The following is a 25,283-nucleotide window of genomic DNA, read 5'->3' as shown; positions in this document are numbered from 1 at the left end:
TATTCCGAGAAGTGCGTGGTTAAAGAAAATTGTTAAAGTTTTGAGAGTTGGTAATAACTTTACTAGTTACAAACTAGTATCAAACCAAAATGTTGAGATGTACTGGCTTTGTGAATGGAAGCCCGGATAAATGGGCAGAATAACTAATGAACTCAAAATATACCCACGTGTAGGGGTCTGGTGCACAAATAGGATGGTTTACCAGGTAAGAGCTGTGGTGCTTGCCGTCCTTAGCTGCCCACCTTCTCTCTGAGGTCCCAATCCTCCATGGCCACACAGAACTTAGCTGCTCTTGAAGCAGTTGCTGGGTGACCTCAGTTTCTAAGCCAGCCTAGTAAACAGGCTGCACTTTTCTTAATAGGTCAGGGTGTTATTTCCATAGCTCAGAAACTGGTAGGTGAGCAAACGAATGCCCTTATTACGAGGGAAGAATGGCCGGCTGAAGTGAAACCTTTTTCACATCAGCAATACTAACCTATGCCTGGGAACCTACAGAGGACCAAATCGTTTACAAGCCAAAGGGTATGTGCAGAATAGCATGAATTGGTTGCAGCAAACCCTGGTATCTCAAAGACAACATTGACCAATTCAGGAGTTATAAACTTGCATTTAAATTCAGGTTTGTTCAGAGTTTGCTACAGCACACAAATATGTGGTAACTGTGGATCAAAGATTTTAGGCTATTCCATACCATTACACCACTGTGCAACATGAAAATTGATGGTTCCCAGTGTTTACTGAACCTCAAATTGTGAGCGTAGCTCAGTGCCCGAGTAGTGCGAGACAGACCTAATTCCCGACAATCTCATATCTTGTCATTTACACCTGTGCAATGAGAGGAGCAAATGGAGCACTGAAGAGTGCTATTTTTCTCCCACTCCTTACAGAGATGTAAATGAGTTCAATAAAGTGAAGGGCAGTAAAGACAGTGGTGTGAACTCAGGAAAAACGAGTCAGGAATACAAACCCTTATATTCCAGCAGAAGGAAAATTATCAAAGAGAAACAAGTCAATAGGCAAATGTACAGAAATCGCAGTGGGCAGAGGAAGACGGCAATTTGAAAACAACCGCAACAAAACTTCCTTATGGGTTAGAGGACCAAAGGAGGACTAACTACTACTGAGTGGAACAACCTGCTCTCCCACTAACAAGACGCAGCACAGCTGTAGTTGCTGCAGTACAACATCCGAAATTAATGTAGCCCATAGTGTTTTTCCATAGAAATTTGATTGCAACACTGCTGCTGCTTGGGAAAAAGAAACTGGAAATGTATTTTGTGAAAGACCATTGAGAGTGTTAATGTCTAAAGAAGACACATCCCAGAGACATACATGTAGGAAACCTGAATATCTCAAGTGATGGGAGAGACTCATTGACAACCATAAGTGATACCAACTTACTGGTAATGTCTTGCACCATCGCATTGGCCATTCCACTTCTTTACTAAGCCAAGTAGTAAAATCAAAGTTAAATTGTAGAAGGTGATGTGTCCTAAGAAAGTCAGCTCATGAGAATTGAAAAGGCTTTGGTTTCACTACACTGGAAAACCACGCTGTCTGGAATTTCGTTTTACATCCCTGGCACCAGTGGCCCAATGCATTAGATAATCAGGTTGTGGCTGATGCGAGTCTGGCAACGGCAGTGGCGGTATGTCAGTTCACATCACACTGTATAGTATGAGGATTTGAACCAGCACAGCCTTTTTTTTTAAATTAATTATAGATCAAGTTTGAAGACCCCTCTGTGCATGCTTTTGTTTTGATTTTTCAGCAAATCCTGAAGTCAATGAATCTACAGTGCCTGAGTAGCTGGGCCTCTGTGTACACTTTTATTGTTCTTATATTGAATGAACTATAATAAGGACACTGGGAGAGATCTGCTATTACACAAAGGAGAAATTCAGTAGCTAGTTTCAGCTGAAATGGGGGTAACTTCCTAAGTGTCTTGGAAAACCTCCCTCCCCAAACCCAGACTACTCCCATGTGCCCACTGATTTGTGTGGAATAGTCAGTTCTCATACTTCTTTCTGACCTCAACTACTTAGCTTATTGCCGATTTGGAGCTTAAACACCATCCACACTGAAGATGACAGCAGAAATCTTATTGGCTTCAAAGGAGGCCACAATTTCATGAGTGAGAAATGCACTGCTCTTAACTTGATTGGAAAAACCTGTTTCATGTCAATGACTCTCTCAGTAGGACCATGCCTAAGGCTGACTCTACTGTGGGCACAGTCTATACAGACTGGTCTCAGAGGATGCCAGCAAAATGAAATGCCCTCTGCAGGACCACCATCATTGTCCCAAATCTCAGAGTCTTGCTAAATTACTATGTCCCCAGCATGCTTGTATTGCAATACTTTCCAAGAGGCTAAGCTTGTAGAATCACAGCATCATAAAGGTTTGAAAAGAACTTTAAGACCATTGAGCCCAGCCATTAAACCAGGACTGCCAAACCCATCACTAAACCACGTCCCTGAGCACCACATCTACACAGCTTTTAAATCCCTTCAGGGATGGTGACTCCATCACGTCCCTGGGCAGCCTGTGCCAGTGCCTGACCACCCTTTCAGGGAAGATGTTTTTCCTAATATCCAATTTAAACCTCCCCTGGTGCAACTTGAGGCTGTTTCTTCTTGTCCTATCACTTGTTACTTGGCAGAAGAGACTGACCCCCAGAAATGTCTCCTTGAGATGCTCATTATCTCAATGCAAAGTAATCATGGTTTGAGGGCATTTCAGCACCAACATAAACATAAAAAATATACACACATTCACAGAACAAAAGATTACAGTCACTTCTGACTTAAAATTACGATGACTCAGTGCAGAATGAAAAGAGCCAGTCATCTTCCTGAGTCCCCTTGCCTTGGGAGCTAATTAAGAGTTCTCAGAGCAGTTAATAAATAAGGAGGAACTGATACTGAGTTTAGGGTTGGGAAGATACAAGCCCCTCTTACACCCTTGTTGCATTTCCTTGCTCAGATATCCATACCAACACCCAAGGGTTTGGAGGCCACAGGGGATGGATGCTTCATACAGGATCCCCAGCTCTGCTGGGGAAGAGACCACAAAAGCCAAGAGTCTGCTCTCTTTTCCAGTTACAACTCACTTCACAGAAATTTAGCTCCAAATACTGTGAGGGTAACAGAGGTCCAGAAAACAACTGCCTGAAGTCCTGTTTTGGGCATTTTGCAATGTTTACTGGTTTACTTCCTCAAACTTTCCAGTTTCATCAAAATAATACAACACTGCCTGCTGTTCTGGCAGAACTCTCTCTGTCTCTCTTTATTGTTCCCCTGTTGAATCAGTCTCACAATAATTATGTGCAGAGATGCAAACAGAAATTACTGTAGCAAAGGTGCAAATTCAGCCCAGAATGAAAAGGGGCATCAATTTCGAAGTCTATAACTCAGTACGCTTCAATATCAAATGCTCAGCAGGAGGCCAAGAACTTCAATATTTATTGAGTACATTATGCTTTCTCATTACATAAATACAGTCCTGTGCTACAATACAAACATATTGTTTTTACAAAAGACTTCTGATGATGGTGTTTGAAAAGTTGCATTAACATTCAGGTTAGCTTTAGTAGCCAGAAAAAACGTATAAACTTGTGAACACCGAGGTCAAAAGTTCCCCTAGCAAACACATTTACTATAGATGTATATGTATATGAAATCTGTAACAAAAAATAAAATAATATTGACATTTCAAGAATGGATAAATTGGCAAAATGAATGTTCCCAGATGATCTGCTAGCCTCTGCTGATTGTGCCAATTACCCTTTGCAGAAGTAATTAAAATAATTTGCAACAACGGAGAAGGAATATGAAATTCATCTCCGTTGCATGGTCATTGATCAGTGGTAAAGTAGCTGCACTTGAAAAGGATATTCTGAACATGGCAAAAATGAGATATTTTTTTTCATCATATAGAGCAATTTAGCTTTTCTGGTATGTTAAATTGATCAATTAATGTTACATTTAGATTTTTACACTTGCCCAGACTTCACAAGGAATTTATGGTAAGCTGACACATCATTTGCTTCTGGCAGATGTTGATTGCTCTCATCATTTTTTTAAATCAGAAAAGAAATTATAACTACAAGAAACAAAAAGGAAGATTACATCATTTCCAATCCAAATCAAAATATATTATTGAGTAGCTTTATGACACTGTTGGCTGGTTTTCTCATGTTGTTTACTTTATTTACTCAGAAAGTTTCCATTGCTGTTGTGGCAACTTTCTGGAGGTAAAAGATGGAACAGATAAGATATTTTCCTTTATGTTTCTGATTGAAGGATGCAACATTTTAATGTACATTTCCCTGACTCCCTGAACATCTGATGGCAAATACTAATAAAACATTCACGCTGATCCGAGTAATTCAGGCCACTACAGCCACAGTGCCAAGTTGTACCAACTCGGTTAAGTGCTTCAGGGATAACTGTGGGGATTTGTCACATGACTGTGGGCAGACAAATTTCATTCTTCCCATGAATGGGGATAGGAGCCAAGATATGAGCCAGCTCTGAATTAGAAGCCATTTAATTAAAGTTAGCACAGCGCTGAACCCAAATTAGCAAGGTTTACCAAGCAGCAGCATACATTAACTTGAGCTCAGCATGGCGATAGGGCTACGCGCTTCCAGCCAAGCCTGCGCAGACAATAATCTCCTAAAGCACAAAGCCTTCTGGAGGAGCCAGCAGCCAGGGAACAGGCAAGGCTGACGGAGTTAAGAGAAGGGTTCTATTCTCTCAGCTCTTGTGTATCACCCTCACACAAATAAAAAAGCAAAGTACAGCCCAGTGGTCACGTACAGTATTTAGTATTCCAGACCTGTTCTGTGCGTTTAGTTTTATTGAGCAATCTATGCAAACGGAGATCAAAGGAGCAGCAGACTCAACAATTTCCTTGTCCAGACCAGTCTTTACTGGAGATACTGACAATCCTCCTAATGGGCTGAATCCGCTGACCAGGATCTCTATCCAGTTGTTACAGAAAGCAAGCAATACCTTGCAGGAATATCTTTACACCCAAACTCTCCACTACATCATGGCTCCAGGTAGCAGCTCTTCTAAGCCCATACATTGCAAGGAGAGGAAAGGAAACGGGTTATGGGAAAGTGAAGAAAACAGCCTTTCCTGTCCCAGATGATGCATGCAAAAACTGTGGTCTTACACTGCTTTGATATGCAGGACTGAGTATTGCCATTAAAATATCACGTATGGCTGAAATACTTAGCATGTAGACAATCCTAATTATCCCTTAAGTGCTGTGTCAACATCAGAAACAGCCATGATATTCCCAATTTACAAAGCAGTAAATCAAGACAACAAAAAGTTATTGCCACTCTAATACAGCAGGGAACTATTCAGCTTTTAATTGCTCTTCTTGATCATTCTCTTTTGGTTTATTTCTTTTCATCTGCTTTGTCAGTTGGTTAGGGAAAAACTATATCTAGATGCCATCTTTAAAGCCCTTTAAATTTTATTCAAATGAGCAATTCAAATATGAAACTTGATCCAAAAATTACAACTGGTGATTTTTGAATAGTATCTTGAATCTAGGTAGCTTCAAGCATCGGGACCTCTCTAGCTGGACACTCATTTTTCAGCATGCTATAGATTCTCTTTGTGAAAAATGAAAGACGATGTGAAACTATAATCTGAACGGTCAGAGAAGCCCAGAGACTAGAATGGTGTGTGTAAATGGTTTGGTTCATTTAAAACTGCTACTGAGGACCAAGGTGAAGCAGTCCAATAAAAATATTTTTATTTGGAACCATTTGCCATTGTGCTTTTCTCTTTTTAATTTAAATAAAATTTTTCTTCAGAATTTTTATCTTAAAAAATAATAAAAACCTAAACTTCCTTTAAAAATTAGATAGTAATTTTTATTACTATGACCCTTTACTATGTGTAAAGCTGAGTACATATAGAAGTCTTACGTAGCATCAGAAAGGAAGTGATCAGTAGTCCCAGTAAATGTTTTTCATAATTAATTTACTAAAAATAAGAAAAACGGGTTCCAAAAAAATTCATGCAAATGCTGCTGTATCTTTGAAACAGCGAAGGGCAAGTCTGACAGCTCAGCGTTTGAAGTACCATATCCAAGTTACATTTGCACAGAGGATGGACCAGCTCGGGGAGTGGAGCTCCACATCCTGCAGCACCAAAGTCAGTAAGGATGCTTTCACCGACTTTGAGCACGTAAGATCAAGCTCCTGAGGGAAGGAGTGGAGAAATGTCTGTTTTTAAAATACTGCAACTTCTGAGCATACTGATAAAGCTTCGCATGGATGCATTATTTGAGAAGTAATGCACGATCACCCAGTTAAAGACAACAAAATGACGTGACGTACCTCAGAAGTTCAACACTGCAGAAGCTGAGTGAGTAACAGTGAAGCCGTAATGTTGTATAACATACGGTTCTGCATTTAATGTTGTATTAAAGAATGTGTGCGCGCATAAATTGTTTATCTATAGGGAGCATATATATGGATACCTACCTCTATATATGGACACACCCACATAAAAATTTCTATGCAACTCACTCATGCACAGGAATGCCTAAAGAATAGGTCAGGCTAGAGAAGCACTTCCAAAGCGTTTAGCAGGAATGGGCATTTTATCTTCAAGTTTGCCACTGTATTTTATCATTCAAATTTCTAAATTGAAATAGAAAATATGCATTAGACTTGGGTCTTTAAAAATAAACTGCCTCACAGAGAATTTCAGCTGTGGAATCGAATGCTCGCTGTTTGAATTTCCAAAGGAAAAAAAAAAAACAACAAACCCACACCACAAAGTAAGAATTGCACATAGAATTAGTTGTGTCAAAGAAGGCTTAAAGGTTTTCATAACAATAACACAAAGGATGCAATTTTCTTGTTGCAAAGACAACAGAAAGGCGTTAAATTAGCAGGAAATTAAAAATAGCAGCTCCTTAAAAATGTAGAGTACAACTAAGTTTCTAAGACTACAATACATTGGGACTCTACCAGAGCAAGGGCAAGTCTTCGGCCTTAACTCAGGCTGCACGAGATGTGAATGCTGTTGAATTCCACCATTCAGTGTTGCAAACATTTTTTTTTCTACAGGACCAGTGATGCGCATTAAAAAAAAAAAAAAAAAAAAAAGGTTGCTAATTATCAGTGGTAATAATTATACATTTAACAAGTTACCATTATACTTCAGAAAGTTCACAGTAATGCATGAATAATTATTGGACTAATTAAGCATCCAATATTGCATCTACACACAAAAATGAAAGATTAGTTAAGAGTATGACAGTGGGTTTTTTATGTTAGATAAAAGGACGAGGTAATTTGGATAACTAATGCCTAGAATGAATTTATTGCACATAGCTCACAAAAAGCAGGTAATTTTTATCCTTCAAAACATTTTAGGAGCATATTTCCCCCCACCCCCCTCTCTTTTCTGTGTCGTTTTCAGCTGCACATCCTTCCTGCCCCCGAGATGAAATCAAAGAAGAAACATCAGGCACTCCAGAAGCCTGAGGGGGTTGGGGTTGTTTTTTGGGGGGATGTGGAAGGGATCTTGTGCAATCCCCCTTCCCTGAGAATCCATCGGCTTTTGGGTGTCAGAGCACAGGGTGCCTTGTGGTGTTTCAAGCTGTAGGAGCTGATGAAATCATACAGTAAACAAGATCGTCTCTCACTTAGACACAGATAGACGATTGTACACATCTAGCGAGAGCTGGTTTAGGATGCAGCACCCTACAATGGCTGTTGTCACAGCCGTTTTCATCAGGTGGTTGCTTCTGTGTTTCCTCCTACCATGGCACCAGGCGCACAGAGGCAGGTCCTGCGACAGCAGCCATTTGTGCACGTTGTCATCGGGCCTCAGCAATGAAGGAGGGTGAATTCTAGGAAGAAAGACAAAGCCCCCCTACCATCCTGCAAACACCACGATTTCACAGTTCTCCATTTTTATTAACATCTAAATTAATTTCCTGGGCCAAAGTTACTACATTTCAAGCACAGCGCTAGCACATTTTGCTCGGCCATCCCCCATCACTGGCCCGTGACAGAAAACTGTACAAACCTAAGGAGCAGCCTGTTCCTGTGACATTTTCCCAAGTGAGCTTTCCCCTTTTCCTCCCGACTCATGGCAGACTCCGCGCTAGACAGGCTGCATGCTCAGCTCTCCCGTAGAGCCATGGAGCCTGCGGGAGACACGCTGTCCCTTCACTGTGCCTTTCAGGAATGCCTAAAGCTTGAGGAGAACGTATCTGACCAGAAATGCAAAACAGCACATGAACCCAGCCCCCAGGCTGCCAAACTTCAGCCAGGCTGCCTGGCTCTGTACCAGCTCGTGCATCTCCTGCCTGTCTCTGTGTGCAAGACCTTGAGACAAACATCAGGATTTGCAACATTCCAGTGTGAAACTACTTTAAATGTTCCACTGCTCTTTATCTCCTCATACTCTGGTGCAAAAAACCACCATCTATAGGATAACCCCGCACCCCTGAATCACCTGCTGTTTCCCCCATACCCAGCAACAAAGGCTTCACTACTCAAAAGTAGTGAAAAAACTGTGGAAAATGTCACAGGAACAGGCTGCTCCTTAGGTTTGTACGATTTTCTGTCATGGGCCAGTGATGGGGGATGGTCGAGCAAAGATGTGCTAGCGCTGTGCTTGAAATGTAGTAACCTTGGCCCAGGAAATTAATTCAGATGCTAATAAATTTTGAGTGAAAAACTCAAAAGCTTGCTTTAAAGCCTCTTTGAAAAGCAGACTGGAAGCTTCATAATGTTTTAGTCTTAAAACGTGCAGGACCAATGCTGGGACCACACGCAGCCTCGGGTATACTTACCATACACATCTCTCAATGCACACATCCCCCTCGCGCCCTAGGAGGGGAGCCTAAAGGAATCATTTCTCACCTGTTCCCAAAGCAAAAGGGCACTGGACAGGCTGAGCACCGCGCTCTTCCTCGCACTCATGGCAGCTCCGTTACGTGTGGGGGAACTGACTATAGCTGAAATGGAATCTCTCCATACTTGCGTGTACAGATTCTATCAACAACAACAAAAAAAAGTAGACATTTTAAACTAACTTGCTTTTCTGACAGCCTCTTCCCACCTCTTCATTGTTCAGTACGTTTCATGAGCCCCAAGGATGCTCCCGAAATCACTTCCTAACTCCACACACGGAGCTTGCTGGTGGCAGTGGTTAGCAGCGCTGGAGAAAGTCTCCCAAAACGCAGAGAACCGGGAGAGGAACAAGACGCTCTGTGCTGTAGGACCAAGAAAGGGGGGAATGACAGATACTTCTGCTGAAATGTACTTCAAAAGCTTTTTCCAATCCCCGTGCAAAACCTCAGGTGAGGTAGGGCAGAGGCTGCCCCCCTGCATTCCTTTCACCCGAACACAGCCCCATCTGCCGCAGGGGTACGTTCAAGCACGGTGGCACAAACAAACAGACGCCCCCATTCTAGCAAATGCTCTAATAAGGGTCTGGCACATATCTGCTCGGGGATCGGTGGGATTTGCATCAGCCCATATTTGCTCGTGCTGATCAGTTTGGATGCACCTTTCCTATTCACATCAGTACAACTGACCAAAGCCTTTCAGGTTGAGCATAAGCTTAAATGCTTTGTGTAGGGACAGGCTTTGTTAAACCCCCGGTTGAAATTTAAGCAGATTCTTAAATGGTTTTTTGGAATCATGGAACAAGCTATGCTGGAGGCATATTACCCAACGCACTATGTGTTCTTGTACCTACATTTTTATGATTTATCCCTCCTTTCGAACACATCATGTCATGTTTCCATATTTTTAATCTGGGCTAGGGATAATGATGGAAACATGGGCTAATTGCAATTACAGTTTTTATAGCATTCAGAATCTAGCAGCAGAGTACACTGGTTTTCCACTGAAAGCTTCAGATGGGTATGCCACAAATTATCCATCTGTAGGAGCCACTCCTGGTTAAGGAACTTTTCACTAGTCTTTCAAAGTTAAACGGGTTACTGGAAGAAATATCCTCTCTGAATTGCAGAATGAGTCAGCAATACCTACAGGTTTTTTCGGGACTGGGCTTCACAGAGGTTGCTTTTGCTTAAGCCATTAGCAACTATTAAATTAATTCTCTTCATTTCACATTGTACACAGCTGATGGAAAATGTGTGGGAAAGGCAATCTTTGAGGCATTAACCCCTTCACTCCTCAGGACATTTGTTATGCTTGAAAGGAATTTGATGATTTCAGCTGTCTTCTCCTTAATTTTGCCTCCATTAGAATTGCTTGCATGGATAAGGGGTTGCAGAAACTGGCCCTTATATTGTAATGTAATCACAGATTGATTCAGCTCTGCAATCAGCCACTCATCTGTGATGATCATTTCAGGGTCCTGCCAAGAGTTTCTGGAAGGCTTTGTGTTAGCTCTGCACCGATCACATAAACCACTAAAAAAGTTCCTTATATATCACTTTGCACTAATTTATATACCTTGTTCTGAGGGTAGGGAGAGTCATAATGAATCTTAAAGAATGCTGCTTCTGAGTATTAATAAAATATCCATGCATACCATCCCCAGCAAAAAATAAACACTGAAAAACTGCAGATACAAATAAAATCTGCTGTTTGGTTTAAAAAAAAAAATAAAAGGGAAGAGGACTGAAAAAGTAAGATTTAAATAAGGGAAATGGTCTGTGCTTTGTAATGCGCATTTGGAGAGAAAAGGAATATCCAAAGAACAGCATCTCTGAGAACAGCCCACTTACCGGTGTCTAAACAGCTACTAACTGAACGTAAAAGCATCTACTCAATCTAATAAAAGTATACTATTATTTACTACAGCATAAACTTTAAAACATTAACACAAAGAAGGTAAACAAAACCCTGAATATTTACTGTATCAAGGACTAACCTAACTTTCCAAAGTTTGAGTCAAACATTGATACTAATGATACCGACAAGAATATTTCCCTTGGTGTGAGTGGAACTGCTCTCAGCTGGAGCACGCAGAACAGCTGAATTTGGCCATTTGTCTCTTGCTGTGCGATATACATCTCCACTGACTCCCTTATACTTCGGATACCTTGGAAGAGCCATGGACTCTGGTACTAGCCAAAGGCTGGGACTCTAATTTCAGTGGATGGGGTGCCACAAAATATTTTTATTTCTGGTACACCTACCCCCCTGGAAGTGCCGCTGCTATTTTCTTCTTCAATGGCTTGTATCTGGTACTTTCAGTGGATGTTGCCCTCACTCTCTATACTCTGGAGTGATAAACATGTCACCTGGAGGCTGCACCCACCTGTTCCTGCCCAGCACTTCTCTCTTAAAATCTGACATAAAACTTCAGAAGTGGGAAATAAACATTCCAGACAGAATTCTAAGGAGGGAAGGACATGTGCAAGTCCAGCTTTAGAGTGAACTAATCTTTAAACACAAAATGCCAGTGTCATCATACATACCAACCCTACAAGGCACTAGCTAAACCACTAAACATAAGCTACACTAAAGCCACCAGTGGTAGAAACTCCTGCTCAATTGTCATCAGTTTTTCTCCAAACGGGAGTAGTTTTCCGCAGTGTTAATAAAGAACCTTTGCTAACATGCTTTCCAGGCACGTGAAATGCCGCATCAGTGGACGTGCCAAAGGCTTCATCCACACTGCTCCAGGTACCCACCTCAGACTAACCCATGGATCCCTGGCCAAGTAACGCAGGCTGGCCCGCGTGCCCCCTGCAGATGACTTTCCTCCCCGAGCAGGCTGGCTGCACGCACGCTTCAGACACAGCCTGCAGGCGCTCAGAAAGAGAATGGCACCTACAGCAATTCTGCCTTGGTCCCAAACGCAGGGCGGGCGTACCTGAGCACACACTGCACACCTCCTTCATTCTTCACACAAGAGGACCCTTTGCAGGACATACCGGCTCTCCCCTAGCTCAGACCCGCAGGTGTTTTTACCGAGGGAGGCAGGACACGGTGCAGCCCCTGACACTGCCCTGCAGCAGGGTACCCCCGCGCTCCCCTGACTGCGGCACAGGCAAAGCTCCATGGCTGCAACACCAGTAACTCTCCTCACCACAGCAGCACCCATCACCCAGACACTTCTACACCCAACAACTCCCTTTCCCAGGGAATGTCTTCTCCATCCACCACACCTGAGTGTAATTTGGTCCTTTCGTGGTGGAGCCGACTGGCTGCAGCTGTCTACCGATTTGCTGCTCAACCTGCCTTATTAACTACACCGAAAGGCAGTGTCTCGTTAGTGTGAACTAGAAAGGTGGCAATACAATTTTTGTAGACTCTGCTATGACTTTCTGGTTGTCTTAGGAACAAGTTTTGCACCAAAGCATTTAGACTAGGCTTCATCCTGGAAGTCCAGAAATACCCTGCGTGGCAGGCTGGGTCTTCCATGTCTAGAAAAAGCCATGAAAATCCTTTAGGACAGTTTTATAATTGCAGTCACTCCTTACACAGCTTACTACACCAGCTAAAAGCTGAATTTCATACCAGTAGTCAGCAGTGTACCTCCTGAAGTGAGAAGATCTGTTTCACAGCCAGGGGCACAATATGACCTATAATTATTAAAGGCCAGAAGAGGATTCAACTCCCCTTTGTGAGCAGTATCACTGACTATTCACGTGAATTACTGCTTCTCAGTAAGGGAGGTAAAGCACTTACAATTCCTTTTCACATCCAAAGCAAATAGCAAGCTCTCATATCCAACAAAAGTTCCAACCATATTTTCATTATGAATAATTCAACCTGGTTTTCCTCAAAATGGGGAATATCAATAATTCTCAAACTTTGGAAAGCTTTTCAAATTAACCCATTTTATTGCTGTAAGGCCAGACTTTGAAAATGTAAGTTGCATTTTACTGCCCAAGTGTTTTCACTGATCCTATGGGACTGCTCTTAGCATACGTTATCATTTGGTGTGAGTAAATCAATATCCAGTTGGCCATAAATTGTAGTAATAGATCAGATTTTACAGTGATAGTTCAGAGGTGAACTGCAGGGGGAAGTTCATCCAGTTTTGAAAAGTGAAGCAAGATATAAAGGTATTAAAAACTAAGGCTCCTTCTCATTACCTTAAAAAAGGTCTGAAATTTGGAAAACTTTCAATAATTTCTCATTATTTCTGTAGATTGCTTATAACTGAATCCAAGAATAAAGAGGGAAAAAAATCAAGCCAGTACTTAACTTAAAGTATTAACTACACATTGTTCTCCTGTAAGCACTCAACAGATCTCTTCTTGTTAAAATTATGACAAGTTGGAACAGTAGCTCCCTTCTGAATCAATGTTCATTTCTCTTCCCTTCCCTTCTGAAGACTGTTACATTTTGAAGTCACAAATGATTATTTATTTATTCTCCTATAAAATGCCTGCATGGTCCCAGAAGCCAGAACTGCAGTACTCAAAAATGCAGTACTCATTATTACAAATTATTAGATCACTTAATCTTCTTTGCCAGTTCCTTCTTAAAAAAAAAAAAAAAAAAAAATCACAGTCCCCCAGTACAAGCCTAAAATAAAAAAACAATAAAAATAATAGCAATAATAATGATATGTTTGTTTGGTCTTTCATGGTACAGAAAACAAATGCCTGCTGACTGGTATCGCAGGGATATACACGCTGCAAGTTGATACATGGCTGAGTCAGTCCGTTCCTTACCCTGAGGATGCTCAGGCTGGGTAGAGGATGTTCACTCATTTTTTAGGACCTTGAAAAAACAACTACAGGAATCAGGAGATGAAGCCACGTTGTTCCTGCTATGAGTCCTCCCCTTCAAGATGAAATAAAAGTCTCTCAGACCTTTGACTCAGAAGGCCTCTGTACCAAGCGTGGGATCATTTGGCTGGGCATCTTTCCTTTGTGCAACCAGCCACGTGTTACCTGCAAGAGTGAACAGTGCAGCACCAGCCTCCAGCCTGACGCCAGATCCCACTTGGGGTGCTCACCTTGCCCTGGCTTTGTAGCTTGCCTTATCCTGTTTCTTAAATCCAGCTTCTGCTCCAAAGAACTTTTCGTTCACCTGACCTTTCTCATTAGTCCTTTCTGGTGTGCCAAGGACTGTTTTCCTTCCATTACAGTCAATGAGAGCAAGCGTCTCATTACAAAGAAAATTTCCAAGCAAGAAAAAACAAAAGCAAAGGCATGCTCTGCATTCTCAGTCACTTGATGATACAGTTAACACAATAAAATACAAATTCTTCTCATTTTCCTGGAAAGAGATGATGATCAGAGGTGATGTAAAAAGAACATGGGCTGTGCATGTCCTCAGAAGTCCTTACAATGGTGATGAAATCAGATTAATCTCCTAAGGCCTCCTGGAGGAAAATGACTTTATTTACTTAGGCTACCGGTCAACTGGTTGAGTTGACTGGTAGCTTAAGTTGAGAATCAGTTGAGCTCTGAAGAGTTCCTGTTGCAGCTCTGCCCACCAACCGAAAGTACATATTAATTCCTGGTACCTGTAGGTAGTACACTGCAACCCTTGTCCTCAATTTGGACCTTTGAGAATTCCTTGCATACAAGGACTGTTTAAGTTAAAAAGAAAGCATGCATCTTCACATCTCAAGAAACTCTGCTACAACTGATGTGGTGATGTTGGAACCTAACTCACCTAAAAACCAATTGATTCTTGGGTGGGTGTCTCTAGGGAAAAAAAAAAGAAAAAGGGGTGGAAATAGCAAACTGGGCCTTCCTTCACTTGTAAAAACTCGGGGGGGTCCTGGGGTTTTCTCAGTGTTAACACCAAGTATAATGAGATTAGAGAGCTGTAGAGTTTGCTATGATTTATTTTGGTTGTAGCAACAAGAGTACACCCATCCGTGACACCCATGGGCAGCAGTAACCATTATTTTATTGTATCATTGTACTATTTATTACCACATCTGAATGAGTCAAAGCCAAGACCAACGTCTAATATGGCAATAGAAACCTGCAGGCTTTTACAGTATGGGAAACGCAGGTGGTGTCTCCCGAGTCTTTGGACTTGAATTCTGGGAGAAGACCCTGTCAGGAGCAACAGTGACATTTGTGGCGTCTTCTAGAAATATTCTTAGAAAGGGCCTCTAATTAGTCATCTGCTCTCTCTTTATTTTGCTACAAAATGGAGTAAACTTCAGAATTTCAGCACAATCTATTTTCTGTCACCACTGTGCTGCAGAACCACATATGAAAAATAGGTAAATCAATTTTAGCAGCCAGAAACTGAAACATTGGATCAGTCACATCAAACCAGAACAAGGTAGGTCACCTGATCTTCATGAAGCAGCTGTGATATAGGCTCTCCTCCCTCCTTTGTTGGGCAAAGGCAGAAACAGCTTGTTAAATAAACTGCAGTTCCTAGCCCGCTCTTTCACTCCCACTCTCCCAGTACCTGTTAGTGCATCAAACAATTCTGCAGAGACTCTAGCGCAGGCAATGTAGCATATGTTGGGAACGTGCAGTAAAAGAATCTTGTTAGCTGGCTCTATTAGCTGAAATGAGCAGGAGCGAAGCGATTAGCAAGCTGAATTTTAGGTGTGGGGAATTACACATCCCACAGAGATGAACAGAGAAAATTCACACCTCTTCAATGCTGTCAGGGTGTAGGCTGGGGAGCATAACGCAGCACGGGGTTACACAAAGCTCGGGTACTGTGCAAGCAGGAAACGGGGAAAACTAAGGAAAACCACAAAAGTTTAATTTCTGAAGCTAAATTTTGCAACAAGGTCAGATCTCTGTGTCACTGGGTAGCTGAAGAAGCCCAGAAGACAGACAGCCATGCACAGAGCAGTGCATTGCAGGTCTTCACAAACTTTTCACCGACATCTGCACTAAGCAGGAGACGTGGGCCCCTCCACACCTCTTTGCTTCTTCACCTGTTCCTCATTTCCCAGCACAAGCAGTAACCCTTACGAAGGACCAGCCACAGAGATGCCATCCCTCCTTGCCCCTATGCCATCTAAGCCAGAGTCACACCCACATCCACAGGTTCCTCTGGATTTCAGTACAAGAGGAAGGAGGAATTAGAAGCAGAGCCAGGGAAGCCTTGGGGTCAGGCTTTCCTGAAGAGAGTGTGAGAGCTGGACATGAAGTCTTGAAAACTGCAGGATTTCACGAACAGACTTTTTGGCTCCTGGGTTCAGCCCGGGAAACGGGATGAGCCACTCAGCAGAAGGCGTTTTGCCGGCGGTCCCAGGGCAAAGCTGGACACAGGGAGGAGAAGCGCGTTGCAGGGTCCGTCTGGAACTGCCGCCTCAGCCAGCCGCCACGGGGAAAATCCAGCGCTACTGCTCACACATGGGCATCGCTTTCCCCACGAGTAAGCAAAAGGAAGGAATTTGGCAACCTGGGCAGGACTGCCACCCCTGCCAAACCTACTGAACCACAAAACAACTTCCCCCAGGGATTCTCAGGTATTTTAAAATTGTCTAAACCGAAAACCACCACCAGCTGCATCATTCAGAACTGCAAAAAGCCTTATAGTGCCCAGCCAGCTACCAGCATCCCAGGCATGGCTTTTTCGGAAATGAATTCGAGTTGAATGAGGGTGAATTTGAGAATGCATGGATTTATCCTGCCTGGGAAATCTAAAACTTAATTAGGATGATAACCTACCACTGCTTTATTGTTGCAGGAAAACAGTGTGTGGGGTCCATATGCCCTCTTGCACAGAAACATGTTTTGATAGGTCTGCAGGCAAGAGACAAGCATAGATTTTTTTTTTTTTTTTTTTTTTTTTTTTTTACAGCAGCAAGTCCTTGTATACTCATTAGGTCCTTCATGAAAAGGCTTGACCAAAATTCTACTTGACAAATGTATTCTCAGAAGTGTTGTCAGGGGGTTGTCTCATCTTCATTAGCAGTCCAACCATTTTTAATACCAAATCTGGGGACAGGTGAGGAGAGAGGGAATCTCTTCCTGGAAATTATTGTTGACAATAGATTTTTGTTGTTGTGGAACCAACTTAACATGGAGCAAAGTGTAAGTGAAGCAGTTAGGAAGAAATGAAACCTCTCCATACACACACTTGTACTTGCAATTTAGAAAATTATCAGTCTTGACCTAGTAGTATCTATGCACAAGTACAATGTGGCAGCTGCTAGTTCAGGTTCTTGATCTAACAATTGAAGTGGGAAAAAAAAAGGACTTTGAGATTATTTTTTTTCCTGGGCACAAAAGTGAATGAACTGTGCTCTTATGTAATTCTGGTTATACAGAATAGAGATATTTTATTCCTCTCCTATTTACGGGATCAGATCCTCCTCCCAAGCACACTTTACACTTGATAGGAGATTTTCTGACCATATAAAGCCAGTGTTGATGACCCGACACTGTGTACCTGAATTTGCCCCCCACCCCTTATCAAGGTACATGGAGAGCTCTGACAGTCTGGGATAATCAGGGATCCATCTGTGATCCAGCCATCCGTGTTGTAAATAAAGCAGCCCAGGGGTTAGACAAACTTGCTTCAGAAGCCAAAATAAAGAAGGACTAGAAAGGTGACAGAAATACATTCTTGCCCACCTAGACAAAAGTATAGGCACATTTTCTACATACATGTGAAGAAGCAAATTCATATGTCAAATATTCACTTATTTTAGCTTGCAAAGTCTACTGACACTTTTGTCATGTCTATGGAAGACCTTGATGTATCTTCACGCAGAGGGTGACTGCACAAATGCATCTAGGGCATTTTTGTTGTGGAGTAGTTTTTACACAGCTCAGAGGAGCACCATGTGAAGGGTGCAGAGCCAAGGGTGACCTACCTAACTCCAGAACCAAAGTACTCACACCCACCAAGGGCTTGAGTCTTGGCTAATTAATTTTTTGAGTGGTTAGGCTTGCTTTCTCATGCACAGTGTAATATACTGCTTTTGGAAGCAAAGTTACTGTACTTTCAGCTGATTCTTTGCCAACCCTTACCAGAGGACCAGCTTCAGTGATACTGTCCCCTACATGCGTGATCTCGTTCTTTCACTTCTTTAAAATGAAGGTATTGCTTGAAGGAATTGAGCTTAATTCACTTGTTTAAACACCGTACTAGATCAGAATCTGCTACCTGTTCTTTGGAAATAACCAGAATTTCTCGTTCTTTGCAAAAAGAGACAAACACTTTCTTTTCCTTAGCTGATAATTCCAATTAAAAATGTCTCCAATTCACATCAGATTAATTAAGTTTTATGTGAAAGTATGAGTATTATCTATTTTACTTATTAATGTATTTAGTTTGTACAACTCCGGCTGTAAATATTGATCTGTTTGGATCATTAACTGCAGTGCAGTTTTAAAAATAGAATGATTAAATTCAATAAAACCTAAATTTAAGAATAGCAATTTTAGGCTTTCTACACAGCAACCATCAGCTTAGCGCGAGCCAGCTGGATTGCAGAAGAAACAGCAAGCTTGGAGGCTGCTTCCCACAGCAGCTTTTGAAATAGAGATTACAAGTACATTGTTCAGCTGTTAATAAGAATTATGGTTCCTCCTGTTAGTTTAGTAGTCACAAATTGGCTTAAAAGAGTCACCTTAAATGGATAATGTAGGGTAGCCTGTGCTAAATGTGTTTATTAGGTTAAATAAGAGCATTAACCTTAAATAAGAGTTCTTGCCCACATACAAAGTCACCAGGTGCATGGCATTTGGTGTTACCACTGTGCTAGATCCCACAGACCTGTGCCTTCTGCGTCATCTAAGACCTGCAGGCACTGCACTCTGGCCACCAACCAAACCCTTAAAGGACAAGGGGACTGAAAGGTTAATGACTCTGTCATTATCTTGCAAAGAAGGTAAGAAACTCAGGTGGTAAGAGAAGCGTGCACAATGAAAAGGGGAAGAAATAAATAAATTCCACTTTTCTAGCAAGAAATAAATCCATCTGTGCACACTGAGAAGCACTGCAGCAGAGGACAAGCCCTTGGTGTGCTGCCCCAGGCTGAGCAGCGTAAGGTGTGCTCCCTGGGGCAGGAACCCGGTGGCCTCTCCACCCAACAAGCGACAGCTTAAGGAGCCCTGTGGCTCCTTCCACCTTCCAGCCTCTGTCGTGCAGGCACATGCAGCACATGGTCTGGAAGACGTGACCTAGCACACAGCAGATTAAGTGTCTGTTGAAAATAAAAATTTAAAGCAGTCTACAAGGAGCCATCATATCAAGACCTGGATGAATTAAATTTTTTCTTGGGTTGACCAAACTTGACTTACATTGACTATAATGCCTGGAAAACAGATATGAAATTGGACATCTCACACATTATTCTCCTTCATCTCCTTGCCAACTGAATTTCCTACCTATTTTGTGGATGTACTAGTGATAAAGTATAATTTACATTTTCATTCCCTGTGTTCTCCTTAAGGCTTTGGTTGATCACGATAGGAGCAGAATGCCTGCAAGATCTAGATGACACGGAATGCAGAGTGATGGCAGAGTTAGGGGTGAAACCAAGAAGTAAACATGAGTTTGTCCAAGCTCAAGCTCTGTACAGCTGCATCAGAACTCGTATTGATGTTAAAGTTTGGCAAGGCAGACTCAAGGAGAGCTTTGCTTATGATTTGTAGGGTGGATGGCTCGGAACAGTAGCGGCGAGCGCCTTCCAGCTCACATGGGTAAAGAAATAAGGTAGGACTGAAAGCAACGCCCACCGGCTCTGCCGTGCCTGGTAGGGGATGGCTGCTGGGGAGCACCCTCCAGGTCACGACTCCCATGTCAGACTGGGTCCAAATTGCTTCTGAAGCAGCTGAACGTTCCCTTTCCCTCAGGCCAGGCGGAGAAAAGCCAGACTGGCTCTGGTTTGCTCCAGCGTTCAGCAGCTGGCAAGTGGAGGCTCACCAAGTTTCCTACTTGCTGAGCTACTGTCCTTTTAAAACCATCCAACGTGAGTAAATGCTATTTCAATCAATATTGTGCAGTCACAGACAAAATTGCTTTAAAATTTATTACATGTTGTGACTCACCGTGTCAAGACAGAACACAGCATACATTTTAAAAAACAAGCAGGTTTTCTTAAAATAATCAAGAATTCAATAAAAGAGGTTTATTGTTGCCTTCTTTATTTGTTGGGATGGGAAATGGATTTTTTTAATCTTTCTCTTGCAAGCTCAGCAGTGTTGAATAACCACGGGAAGGGTACAGGAATTTGCTTTACTAACTTTAATAATAATTTGAGTTGTCTTTGAATTTATGTTAATCTTGATTTAAATGTGTATGGCAGTGTATTAATCCCTGCACTTCTTAAATTGCCCACTTGCATAAGAAAATACACTCCAGAATATGCTTAATAAAGAACATAATGGCTTTGAGGGATTTTTAAAAGCAAGGGGACATGATAATCTTTCACTGTTGTAGTTGCATACTTCAAATGTAGACAATGTTTACTTTACAATTATTAATTATTGTGGCTGCCAGATACAATTAAAGAACAGTTTGTGCTCTTCTATGGCTTTCTTCAACCACTCACCATGTAAGACATTATTGAAACAGCTGAATTAAGAAATACTAACGGGTAGTACTTACATGATCCTTACTTCCCCCAAAAAAAGAACTGGAGTGGTTAGCAAAAGAGGGGCATTATTGACCTGTGTTGCTGTGAGGAGGGGAAGTGAAGGATGTTCAGGCAAAAGCGCTCACCCGTCTGAGGTGGTTCCCCTTGCAGGTGCTGTACGTGGGGAGCAGGGGCCTTTCCAACGGCTCTGCACAGCACAGCGAAGGGGCTTTCGAAAAGCTTTCAACAAGCTTCCTCTCAAAAGGCTTTTAATAAACATATGCCAAAATGTCCCAGAAAAAGCAAGAGGGAGAAATAACAGATTTGTTAATGCTAAATTATTCAGAAGAGTGGGAATGAAACGATGCTGTAAAGACGTACAGAAAGATGGAACAATAGTGGAGGATAAAATGGAAGCTGAAACGCAATGCTGGTGAAGGTGCAGCGGTGCATCGAGGAGACACAACTAGACGTGTGCAAAGATGGGCTCTGAACTAGCATCTCTGCATCTCCAGAAGGAGAGAGAGCAACTCTCATTACATGTCACTGTCATTACAGCAGCTCATTCCATGAAAACATCCGTCAGCCCAAGAAAAACAAGCAGGGTGCTAGGAACATTCAGGAAGGAAACGGAGAACTGGGCTGAAAATGTAATTACGGCTTTGTGTAAACCCGTAGTGTGCCCATAGTTCAACACCACCTGCAGTTCTGGATATCTGGTCAGAAAGGCTGCATGAGGATGAGGAACCATCCAGATAAAGATGTCAAGCAGTAAAGAATAGCATCCAAAGGAGAAACAGCCAGAGTAAGGCTCTTTCGCAGAAAAAAAGGAGGCAACCAAGGGTAGATGTGACACAAATGACTAGTAAACTCAATTACATTGATAATATCATTAAGAAATTATTACTTCTATTTTCACAGTGCAAAAAGTAGGGGCAACAAGTGAAATTATCAGGTGACCCGCTCAAAAAAAAAAAAAAAAAAAAAAAGGCGGCGCTTTATCAAGCAGCATGATTAAACTGAGAAATTCCTTAGAGAAGGATAAAAACTGTCAATTCTTACCAGGTCACAAAGCAACAGGGCCAATTCAGGGAAGTAAGCCCACCAAGGCTGCTAAACCCAGAAATAACATTTATAACCAAGGAATTTGCTAATCTATGGATTGCTGGAAGCTGGGGAAGCACCATTGTATACCTGCCCTGTTCCTACATCTTCCCCAGGCATTCAGTACTTGACTACTGTTGAAAATCAGATACAAGCTAGGTGGATCCCACCATGCCTCAAAAAATGCCCCAGAGGTCTGAAGAAGGCGTCTCCAAATAGGACTGTTCATGCTGATCTAGGTACTTGTGCTGTTTATTGTGGTCAGTGGGCTTGCCTGAAGAATCCCAGTGCACCTCCGACAGAGTTTGGTGCCACAGACAATGCCATCATCTATGAATGATGTCATCTTGAGTGGAAGGATGACATTGTGACTGTCTTGAAATCCACAGGAATTTTGGCACCGCCTGCAATGGAAGCAGGGTCTCACCTCGTGCTACCTGAGCCCCAAGGTTCAAGCATCCCGGCACATCAGGCTTCCTCCTGGTGACTGCCTGAATATTCAGCATGAAACGATAAAGAGAGTTGTAAAGCACAGAGCTTTGTGTCATGCTCTTCAACACAACGTGGGGGGAAGAGTTGAAGAATTACAGAGTTTTATACTCCAACAGCATACAAAACTGTGGGAGCACAGTGGCTGTGGAGTGGGTCTGCTACAGTCACTTCATCAGCGCATTGGCTCTGTTTTAACATTCAGATAGCTGAGACTGGAAACCAAAACTGATTTTGCATCTTAAACAGGGGAATGGAAAATGTTTTATAGGCTTTCACACTTTATTTGAAGATTATCATAAAGTGCGATATTTCATATTGTGAAGACTGTAAACCATAAACCTTTTAAGACTGCTGACAGTCATTGCATTTTTTTTCAGAGAATGATCCGGTCTATATTTTCATCAGAATTGAAACTATCAGCATGTAAGTAAAAAGTCCACCTTTTAAAATGAAGAACTGTCCCTAATTGAGCAAAGCCTCCCTGGAAAGTATTGTATTTATATGGATTCTGTCAGCATAATTTCTTTGGCCTTTTAAAATCCATTTGATTCAAGAGATTATTTGATTTTTAAAAATGAACATGCTAGTGGATTTCAAAACACATTTCATAAATTCCTACTTAGGCTCTGAAACATAGACTTATAAACTACAGAATGAGTAATCAACCCCGTGCATCAATATATATTTGCCGTATTAATATTTACTTGATCCATATAAACACAATAAAAGAATGAAAACAGAATCACTGCTCGTTAGGGAAACCTCTCCATAAGGCAGCATCTTCTGCACACGCTTGACATGGCCCCATTTATTAGTGAGAATCATTTCAATATTTCTTAGGAAGAGCGATCTGCTTAATTGTGGCTGAGCACGATGCCTGGAAGGTGCTGAGATATGGAGAGATTTTTAGCCACGACAATTCATGAGGTAAACTAATCTCTCCTTGATGGATGAATCAAATTTCTGGACTTTAAGTCTAAATCCAACAGATTAAGCTAGTCCACTGAGGGTTTTAATAATAAGAAAGGGGAAATGTGAAGAACTATATATAGCTAAATCATAGTAACTAGACAGTTGGAAAGGCAGAGACGGTTTGCACTTGTAACAACTTCGATCTCATGAAACCATGTAATGGAATAAAAACCTTAACAAAGAATTAAAACAAAGATGGAGGACTTTAATTGAAAACTTGATCAATTAGCACAGAGGCCATAAGAAGGAGGCAACGGAGCATGAAATTTGATTAAACAGAACCATACGTCCTACTTCATTTTCAGCGATGTTGCAAAACTGATGACCTTGAAAAGAGAAGACATTAGAAGAGTGTAAAATAGCAGTTATCTCGATGCCAGTTAAAATAGAGAACTGATAATAAATATTGTACAGTAAGGAAGCCTTAAATTAAAATCACATACATATTCAGAACGGAGAGATGGGCAGTCATAAATTGCAGTAATTGACATGCAATCCGAATTTATTACAACGAAACTAGGCAGAGGGAATGCGAGAAAGGGCCCTAACTTCACAAATTTGACAAACGGAGCAGATCATACTCTGCTGCTCAGATTATTTTTTGACAGTTGGCATGAGTCTACGGCATTAGAGGATTCTTTTGTAGTTGGTAAAGTAGATTAAATCCTAAAGATGAGCTCAGCGTCTACAGCAACACGGCACTGGAGCCACAGTGTGATTCTTCTCAGTTTTGACCCAAAATGAAATCCCCAAAAGGCACTCCGTCATGCACGTGACACTGCCATAAACCCGTGAAGACCCCCCTCCTTTTGCTGGGTGAGGCACCAGGGGAACGCAGGGCACTGTGTGGATCACAAGGATGCCTCTGTTCCCGCTGCGGGAGGCACGGCCCCACAGCTGCCCGTACGGCTGGCTGCGGGACACGCTCGCCCCGCTGCGGGGGTCCCACAGGAGCAGACCCAAGGACTCGGCCACGCTTCTACAGCTATCCAGAACCACCAACACAAACCCTGCCCACGTGGGGCTTGCAGCTGGAGCTGCGTTTCAGCTTTATCCCGGTTATTGACAGACCGAGGGTGCTTTCTGAGATAAAGCCTGCTGGAACAAAGGTTCCCCTTTAATATTTTTGAGCAACTTGGATTGACAGGGAGACCTTGTACAGGTTCAGTGCTTTATGTCATGTGGCTGTGGCGTTTTGATTCTCTACAGTGCGCCTTAAAATTAGATTTACTGTCATGTGGAAATAGAGCTTAAGTGATTCTGAGGTGGATTTTTTCCAAAGTGGCATGTTCTTGCAGCCATGTAATGCCAATAGGATTTGAATGAGGTCAACACAGAGTGCTTCTAAGAGTCCCGGTTATTATGAATTCCAGAATAAAATAGCAGCAAATGTGTAAGTATAGCGTGATGGTTTTGTCATCAGTGTTCTTCTGAGGAAGAAATGTTATGGGTAAGATTCCTTAGAAGAAAATTGAAAAAAAAAATAATATTAGCCTGAAGAGGAGTCACAGCTTGCTCTACCTGTTCATACATACAGCTGGTCTCCTCAGTGTAAACCAAACTGATTGCAGGAGGATAATATTAGTGTCATGTCATTTTCTGGTAAGATGTCAAAAAGCCAAAAAAAGAATATTTAATTTTATTTATGACATTAGAAAGTGAAAGAAACTTCTGCACACTGTGTGGCAGTAAACGTGGCACTCTCTTAAAAAGAACTGGATCAGTCAAACACAACAAGCTAACTTGTCCACATTGGCGCTTCTTGCCTTACTGGGCTGCCTCCCTCTGCAAAAAGGAGAGGGGCAAGCACTGGTGCGGCACTGACTTGCAGGTGTCAGGGGTCCAGCACACCCAGACCCGAGGTCTAAGTGCTAAGCACATGGAACCCTTGCAAGTGTGAGGAGTATTTAATTCTGTCCAAATAGTGCATGAGCAGTTTTGCTTTTAATCTATTCCCTTATTTTTAATTCTCTGTTGCAGGAACCACCAAATATTCTTAGCTGCAAATTTCTCAGTCTGACCTTTTGAGGTCCTGCCTAACCCACTGTTCCCTGACTCTGAGAAATGCAGAAAGCAAGCTTGCAAACACTGTGCATTTGTTCTCATACACTTGCTTACAGTTTCCCTGGACTGAGAGAGTACTAGCATAGGCCCTGATACTCTGTTAAGGCTGTTTTATTTTTTTAATCTTCTGCTCTTCATCAGCATGCGCACAACTCTCCCTCCCCAAAGAAATGAAAGGCACCTCCATCAAGTCCC

This window comes from Falco naumanni, chromosome 2, assembly GCF_017639655.2.
Source record: "Falco naumanni isolate bFalNau1 chromosome 2, bFalNau1.pat, whole genome shotgun sequence".
Taxonomy (NCBI): Eukaryota; Metazoa; Chordata; class Aves; order Falconiformes; family Falconidae; genus Falco; species Falco naumanni.
This window is presented reverse-complemented; position numbering follows the sequence as displayed.